The sequence below is a fragment of the Carcharodon carcharias genome, chromosome 25 (assembly GCF_017639515.1).
Source record: "Carcharodon carcharias isolate sCarCar2 chromosome 25, sCarCar2.pri, whole genome shotgun sequence".
NCBI classification, from domain to species: Eukaryota; Metazoa; Chordata; class Chondrichthyes; order Lamniformes; family Lamnidae; genus Carcharodon; species Carcharodon carcharias.
In genome coordinates this window covers 34509689-34518844 of record NC_054491.1, presented here as the reverse complement: position 1 = coordinate 34518844, position 9156 = coordinate 34509689, and the positions used below count along the sequence as shown (strand labels likewise).

Below are 9156 nucleotides of genomic sequence, written 5' to 3'. Positions count from 1 at the left end.
CACCCAGCTGGGGATAGATTGGTTGATAGTGGACAAACATCTTCAGATTCCTGCCTTTCAGGCTTTTGCATTTCAGTTGCACCTGCTTGAGTTTCTCAGGCCACAGAAGGAGCTGTGACAGTGAAGGGAACAGAGCCCAGGAATAGCAGCCCTGGTCTCATCTCCAGCTCCCGGGTGCAATCCTCCTCCACACCCAGTCGGCAGGAAATGGGATCAGCCTCCTCCTCTGCCTATGTCCCAAAGGTTATCTACTTGCAGAAAGACAGCATTTCTCACAAGGTAAAGATTTTTTTTTCCAAAAAAGAATTTTCTGTTGTTTTCTCCAATCTTCTGAAAGTGGTGATTGGTGGTGAGCAGCAATTCACATTGAGGCGCAGTTCATACTTTTGCTGAGATTTGAGATTTATGATTGAGGTGCGATTTTATAGGTGAGATTTATAATGAGACATAATTCTTGCTGGTGTAAGGTTAATATGTGAAGTTTGCATTGTGGTGATATTCATATTGATGTGAGGTTCATACTGAGGTGTGATTCATTTGAGATCCAAATCATATAGGAGCATTAGCAGTGTGATTTACACTGGCATGTGAATGACAAATTTATTTGATCTCTTGTTAATTGGGACGGCACAACATTGTCAGACACATTGTAACTTTTTGTGTGGCTATAACAATATGCAAATTGTGTTTAAGAAGGCAAATGTATCAACTTCAAGTGAATGATTGGGCAGCAAAGACCTGTTCTCGACACACCTGTGCCATGTGAAAACTCCAGGATACCTTGTCGTGAAGGCTCCTAATTCAAGGAGCGTCTGGGTCAACCAGAAACCTGACAGTGTCTTGGATCACATGGTCCAGGTTGCCTCACATCCACAGAAAGTTACTGAGCGGAGCAAGTGGGTGACCACTCAGGCATGGTACGAAGAAGAGGCAGGTTGTACAAGAGTTCTCTGTGGCCCTCGCAAACTGGGTTTCAATACGACATCTCCGGGGCATGCAGTCTAGAACTAATCCATGCTGCAGGAGGCACAACAAAATGTGAAAATGCAGATGGTGTGTGAGGTTTTGATAGCCAGAAGGTGTTTCTGCAAACGCTAGTGAATCTCACTTTCCTGGTGTTATGGTAAAAGATGTCACAAATTAGATACAGTTCCTGTGGGCAAAGGGGTATCAGTCAGAAGTTGTGGTCCACATTGGAACCATGACATAAGAAAGTGTTGAGGTCCTTTAGATAAAGTTTCAGTAACTATAGAAGACTCGAGTCAAAATCGGTCATCTCTGATTGTTCCCAGAGTTGTGTGTTGGTGAGTATAGCAACAACATGACAGAACAGGTTAATGCAAGGCTGAAAAAATGGAGTAGGAAGGAGGATTTCAGATTTCAGTGGGCATTAAAACAGTTTTGGGATAGAAGGGAAGCCCCACCCCCTCCCCAAGGTGAGTGGTTTGCACCTGAACAGGGTTATGCCAATTGTCCTCAAGAAGAGGTTCCTAACAGCGCTGTGGGTGTACCTGCACCAGATTAACTGCAGTGTGTGGTTCAAGAAGGTGGTTCACCACCACCTTCTCCAGGTCAATTGGGTATGGGCATTGCCTTGCCACTGACGTCCATAGCCCATGAAAGAATTGTTAAAAATAGTAAAAAATAATCTGGCATAGGGAAGAAAACTAGGATGAAGCATCAGAGAACAGTAACAAGGTGCATAGAGGACTGAAAGAAATGAACTGCATTAGTAAAGAGTAATTAGAAGAAGGGAGATCAGGCAGAGAAGAAAGACAAATTAGATGATAAAGAGTAAAAGAGTAGTCAAAGGAAGGATGGAGCCAAATGAGGACCAAGAAAGAGATAATCTATTGGAGACAGATCCACGGCTGAGGCACTGAATGAGTACACTGCATCTGTCTGCACAAAAGAAGAGGATGCTCTCTGTGCCATCTTAAAGGGGGAGGAGGTAGAGAAATTTGATAGGATAATAGAATTCAAGATAGAAAAGTCACCCAGGATGCATTTTAGGTTGTTGGGGGGAGGTTGGAAATAGCGAAGGCTTTGGCCACTTACATATATGCAAGTGATGCCAGGAGACAGGAGGGTTGTAAATGTTGCACCCCTATTTATAAAAGGAAGTGGGATAAATATGGTAACTGCAGGCCAGACAACCACTGGTAGTGGAGAAACATCAAGAGACCGTGATCCAGGACAAAATTAATTATCACTTGGAAAAACATGGGCTAATTAATGACACTAGGCATGGATTTGTTTAAGGCAAGTTTACCTTGTCTGACAAACTTGATCTTTGAAGTGGTTATGAGGGTAGTGTAGTTGATGTGTACACAGGTTTTCAAAAGATCTTTGATAATGAGCCATAGAATGGACCTGTTAGCAAAATTGGAGTTCATGGAATTCAAGGAGCAGTGACTGCATGGAAAACAAAAAACAATTACCTGGAAAAACTCAGCAGGTCTGGCAGCATTGGCGGAGAAGAAAAGAGTTGACGTTTCGAGTCCTCATGACCCTTCAACAGAACTGAGTGAATCCAAGGAAGGGGTGAAATATAAGCTGGGGTTTGGGTGGGGGGAGAGAAGTGGAGGGGGTTGGTGTGGTTGTAGGGACAAACAAGCAGTGATAGAAGCAGATCATCAAAAGATGTCACAGACAACAGAACAAAAGAACACATAGGTGTTAAAGTTGGTGATATTATCTAAACAAATGTGCTAATTAAGAATGGATGGTAGGGCACACAAGGTATAGCTGTAGTGGGGTGGGGGGAGCATAAAAGATTTAAAAATATTTTAAAATAATGGAAATAGGTGGGAAAAGAAAAATCTATATTGGAAAAAACAAAAGGAAGGGGGAAGAAACCGAAAGGGGGTGGGGATGGAGGAGGGAGCTCAAGACCTAAAGTTGTTGAATTCAATATTCAGTCCGGAAGGCTGTAAAGTGCCTAGACAGAAGATGAGGTGTTGTTCCTCCAGTTTGCGTTGGGCTTCACTGGAACAATGCAGCAAGCCAAGGACAGACATGTGGGCAAGAGAGCAGGGTGGAGTGTTAAAATGGCAAGCGACAGGGAGGTTTGGGTCATTCTTGTGGACAGACTGCAGGTGTTCAGCAAAGCGGTCGCCCAATTTACGTTTGGTCTCTCCAATGTAGAGGAGACCACATTGGGAGCAACGAATGCAGTAGACTAAGTTGGGGGAAATGCAAGTGAAATGCTGCTTCACCTTGAAAGGAGTGTTTGGGCCCTTGGACGGTGAGGAGGGAGGAAGTGAAGGGGTAGGTGTTACATCTTTTGCGTGGGCATGGGGTGGTGCCATAGGAGGGGGTTGAGGAGTAGGGGGTGATGGAGGAGTGGACCAGGGTGTCCCGGAGGGAACGATCCCTACGGAATGCCGATTGGGGGGGTGAAGGGAAGATGTGCTTGGTGGTGGCATCATGCTGGAAATGGCGGAGGATGATCCTTTGAATGCATAGGCTGGTGCGGCGATAAGTGAGGACAAGGGGGACCCTATCATGTTTCTGGGAGGGAGGAGAAGGTGTGAGGGCGGATGCGCGGGAGATGGGCCGGACACGGTTGAGGGCCCTGTCAACGACCGTGGGTGGAAAACCTCGGTTAATGAAGAAGGAGGACATGTCAGAGGAACTGTTTTTGAAGGTAGCATCATTGGAACAGATGCGACGGAGGCGAAGGAACTGAGAGAATGGGATGGAGTCCTTACAGGAAGTGGGGTGTGAGGAGCTGTAGTCGAGGTAACTGTGGGAGTCGGTAGGTTTGTAATGGATATTGGTGGACATTGTTCCAGTCCTACGCCGGCCCCCTTCCACAACTCTTTCTCCGGTACATCGATGATTACTTCGGTGCTGCTTCATGCTCTCGTCGGGACTTGGAAAAATTTATTAATTTTGCTTCCAATCTCCATCCCTCCATCGTTTTCACATAGTCCATCTCTGACACTTCCCTTCCCTTCCTTGACCTCTCTGTCTCAATCTCTGGAGATAGACTGTCCACCAATATCCATTACAAACCTACCGACTTCCACAGCTACCTCGACTACAGCTCCTCAGACCCCGCTTCCTGATGCTACCTTCAAAAACAGTTCCTCTGACATGTCCTCCTTCTTCCTTAACCGAGGTTTTCCACCCACGGTCGTTGACAGGGCCCTCATCCGTGTCTGGCCCATTTCCCGCGCATCTGCCCTCACGCCTTCTCCTCCCTCCCAGAAACATGATAGGGTCCCCCTTGTCCTCACTTATCACCCCACCAGCCTCCGCATTCAAAGGATCATCCTCCACCGTTTCCGCCAACTCCAGCATGATGCCACCACCAAACACATCTTCCCTTCACCACCCCCCCCATCGGCATTCCGTAGGGATCATTCCCTCGGGGACATCCTGGTCCACTCCTCCATCACCCCCTACTCCATCGTCCCCTCCTATGGCACCACCCCATGCCCACGCAAAAGATGTAACACCTGCCCCTTCACTTCCACTCTCCTCACCGTCCAAGGGCCCAAACACTCCTTTCAAGTGAAGCAGCATTTCACTTGCATTTCCCCCAACTTAGTCTACTGCATTTATTGCTCCCAATGTGGTCTCCTCTACATTGGAGAGACCAAACGTAAATTGGGCGACCGCTTTGCAGAACACCTGCGGTCTGTCTGCAAGAATGACCCAAACCTCCCTGTCGCTTGCCATTTTAACACTCCACCCTGCTCTCTTGCCCACATGTCTGTCCTTGGCTTGCTGCATTGTTCCAGTGAAGACCAACGCAAACTGGAGGAACAACACCTCATCTTCTGACTAGGCACTTTACAGCCTTCCGGACTGAATATTGAATTCAACAACTTTAGATCTTGAGCTCCCTCCTCCATCCCCGCCCCCTTTCGGTTTCTTCCCCCTTTCTTTTGTTTTTTCCAATAAATTATATAGATTTTTCTTTTCTCACCTATTTCCATTATTTTTAAATATTTTTAAATCTTTTATGCTCCCCCTACCCCCACTAGAGCTATACCTTGAGTGCCCTACCATCCATTCTTAATTAGCACATTTGTTTAGATAATATCACCAACTTTAACACCTATGTGTTCTTTTGTTCTGTTGTCTGTGACATCTTTTGATGATCTGCTTCTATCACTGCTTGTTTGTCCCTACAACCACACCAACCCCCTCCACTTCTCTCCCCCCACCCAACGCCACCCCCCTCCACAGCTTAAACCAGCTTATATTTCACCCCTTCCTTGGATTCACTCAGTTCTGTTGAAGGGTCATGAGGACTCGAAACGTCAACTCTTTCTTCTCCGCCAATGCTGCCAGACCTGAGTTTTTCCAGGTAATTCTGTTTTTGTTTTGGATTTCCAGCATCCGCAGTTTTTTTGTTGTTATTTTAGTGACTGCATGGATACTGAATTGGCTAAAAATTGGTGAACAATTGTTTATCAATTTGGAGGGAAGTGTAGAATATTGTCCACCAAGGGTTGATATTAGGACATTGTTCTTTTTTGAAAGATTTTAATGATGTGTACTTGGGTATAGAGGGCCTAATTTTGAAGTGTGCAAATATCACAAAACTTGGAAATATTGTAAGCAATGAGTAGGATATTGATAGACTTCAAGAGGACATAGACTGATGAAATGGGAAGACAAATGGTAGATTAAATTTAACACAAGTGTAAATTGATATATTTTGGAAGGGAGAAAGAGATGTTGGGATTCAAATGCTAGCAGTACAGGGTGATAATCTATACAGGATCCTGTGCTTTATAAATAGAGGAATAGAGTACACAGTCAAAGAAGTTACACTAAATCTTTATAAATCACTCTGGGAATGTGTGCTCAATTCTGAGCACCACCCTTTAGGAAGCTTATTAAGGTCTTGCAGACGATTCGGGTTGGATTTACTAGAATGGTACAAGGGATAAGGGGTTTCGGTTCACTTGCCAATAAATCAGCATCCTTTTCTCCTGTAGTATAAAATGTTGTGATTCTTTGAAATTTGGCTGCCTTGTGTTTGCCTGATGAGTGCAAGACAAAAAGCTTTAGCAACATGCCTCTCTTTTCAGCAATATTCAAGGACTTCAGTTATTTGGAGAGACTAGAGAAGCTGGGATTGTTCTCATTAGAGCCGAGACACTTGAGGGAAAATTTAATAGCGGTTTCCAAAATGATGAAGGGTTTTGATAGTCGGTAGAGACAATTTATTTCCACTGACAGGAAGCTCAATTACTAGAGGACAGAGATTTAACATAACTGACAAAAGAATCAGAGGGGGGATGATGAGAAATTCTTTTACACCGGCACAATTCACCTTGAGGCACGATTCCATGGACACAGGTTATCCTCTAGCTCCTTAGTTAAGAGAACATTCTTTAAAAACACAAGCCTATAGGCAGCAAGTATTTTCAAGCTCTCTAACCTTGAAGGGAAGCACAACTGAGCCTGTTCGTCTTCATCCAAAGTCAACTTAGAAATACTGCCCAGCAACAATTGCTAGACAGCAATAAGGAGAAACAATCCTGTCTAGAATTGATTGCAGAATCCTTGCTGTTGGCCTTGTTGCTGTTGGTTAAGTAAAGCACATTCAAATGATCAAATCAGGGTCCTTCTAGGTTGTATGGTTCAGGACCACACCAGGTGTTGGTTTTAACCAAACAGCCACCAAGGATTGCTCTGGTGTCAATTCAGTCAAAAACTTGAGAGCAGCAGAGTTAACAAATTGCTCGTGGCCCAGTAGTGAATTAACTTCGTCTTGATATTCCAGATAAAGGGGAGATATTTGATAAAATAGTCAAACTTAAGAGAGGATAAAACCACTGACATGGATAAATTGCTTCCACACACATAATTGTCATGAAGAGATATGAATGCCTATAATGTTATTGGAAATTATTTTTTAAATAGAATTGTAGTAGGGTGTGTGTCTGTGTGTGTCTTGATTGGATTAAAGTCTGGGTGTTTTGATGTATAGAAAGAAGTGGGATTGAAACGGTAATTAGAGAAACGTGGAGAAGTTTAGAAATGTAGGTGTCAAGGGGGCAATTTGCATTTTTAAATAAACCATTCAAAAGAATGGGTGAAACCTTGCACCTAGCTGGGAGAAGCCAAGAAATGTGTTTGTATTATCAATAAAATTAGTGGGATGAAAATGTTATTGTTGGAAGATGTGACATTAAAAGCTTAGGATACAATGGAAAATTTATATTCAAAGGAAAAGCTAGGTATAAACAGAAAGGAATTTGTGTGTGTAAGGCAGAGGCATTTAAGATCTAACCAGCCTGTAAGCCTACAACTGTGTCTGCAAAGGAACCAAATTGCAAGGAACCTCATTTTGAATTCGTAGGGTCAAATGTGCTTTGCCCGGTGTCTGTTTAAAGTCTATGGGTTATTGTTGCCTTGCTGAAGATTTACCTGGGAGTGATTAATTCAGATTTGTTTAAAAGTTATTATGGTAGTAACTTATAGATGTGTCTGTGTTTAATTTGTTAAATTAATAAATGTTTAGTTTTATATTTAAAAAAAACCTCTTTAGGCTTGGTGGTCTTATTTCTGAATTCAGAGCTGCATCTCAGACATATCAATTGAAAATGTAAGTTATGACAGTTGTTCAAGTTTCCCTCTGGGATTTAAACAGCTCAACCTTTACCAACTGCTGTGTCATAACATACTGAAAAGAAGCTATGAAAAGGATAGCAAAGGTACTATATAAAGGGAAGTAGAGCCAGAGGACTGGCTGACAGCTTTATGTTATTCTTATGTTTAAAAAGGGAGATAAGTTCAAGGAACTTCCTTCACTCAAAGGCTTGTGGATCTTTGGAATTCTGTCCCAAAGAGGGCTATGGATATTATGGGAAAGTGGAGTTGAAGCTGAAGATCAGCCAAAATTGTATTGATTAGCAGGCCAGGCTTGAAGGGCCTTTATGCCCTTATTTATTTATGTCCTTACATTCTTGCATATGTCACTTGTTTATTGGCCAGTTTGGAGCAGAATGAGTAAAGGATCTGTGTTTCATGGTTTTGGACTGGCATTTCTTTCCTCCTTTATCCTGAAGCTGCTACCTCTTGCTGTGGTACAGTTAGACTGTATGTGTTTTCAGTCCATTGAGAGGTTTTACTTGGAGCTGGTGTACTTGGTCACCACCTTTGTTCCTTCCGACACGGCGTGCTTGACCAGTTCCCTGGGCAGCAGCAGGTGCATGGCGGTCTGAATCTCCCGGGAGCTGATGGTGCTGCGCTTGTTGTAATGGGCCAGTTGGGAAGCCTCACCCGCGATGCACTCAAACATTGTTCATGATGCTCATGGCCTTGGACGAGATACCAGTGTCGGGGTGAACCTGCTTCATCACTTTATAGATGTAGATGGATTAACTTTCCTTCCTCAACCTCTGCCGCTCTTGCCACCCTTTGCTACCAGTTTCTTTAAGGCTTTCTTGGCTTCCTTCTTGGGAGCTGATTTCTTCTCATCAACCATCTTCAGCCCTCTGATACCTCATTCAAATTGCATAGTTACGCATGTGACCAGGCTGCCTTACAAGGCCACTCCCAGCAGACACATATGGAACCCTCCTGACTGTTTCTGGTAACGAATAGGAGGAACCATGGCTAACCTGTCTATCTTCTAGTCTAGAGTTGCTGAAGCAACCAGAATTATACTGGCGGTTAAAAAGTTAAATTATGCAGTCAGGTGTGATAAACTTGGCTTGTATGTCATTGACTGAAGGGGATTGAGGAGTGATCTGATCAAGGCGTTTAAAATGTTTGAAGGATTTTAGGGTGGAAACAGAGAAACTATTTCCTCTGATGGGTGATCCAAGAATAAACTTAAACTTAAAATTAGAGTTCGGCTTGGAAGCAAATTAGGAAACATACCTCCACACAAAAGGTGGTCAAGATCTGGAAACCTCTTCTCCAAAAGACTGTGGGTGATGGAACCTTCAAAACTGAGATGGATTTTGCTAGGTAGCAATATTGATGAGTATGGATCAAAGGTGAATAAATGATGTTGATTTGAAGAACAGTTGTGATCTAGTTAAGTGGTAGAGCAAGATCAAAGAATTGAATGGACTAGTCCTATTCCTAATGATCCTAAGAATTGCACTAAGGTAGCACCTGAGCTACAATTGGAACTGAAGAAATCTAGTTTAGCACAGAGCTGTAATTAACCTGTAT

General features: G+C 43.4%; 1 protein-coding gene across 1 annotated transcript in view; it reads left to right on the top strand.

The window, feature by feature from the left end:
* Window positions 1-210: 210 nt before the first annotated feature.
* Window positions 211-9156, top strand: part of LOC121269669 (high affinity cGMP-specific 3',5'-cyclic phosphodiesterase 9A) — an 86426-nt gene continuing 77480 nt past the window's right edge. Inside the window, exon 1 of the mRNA XM_041174462.1 lies at window positions 211-279. The gene's annotated coding sequence lies outside the window, so the exon portion shown is untranslated. The remainder of the gene's footprint in view (window positions 280-9156) is intronic.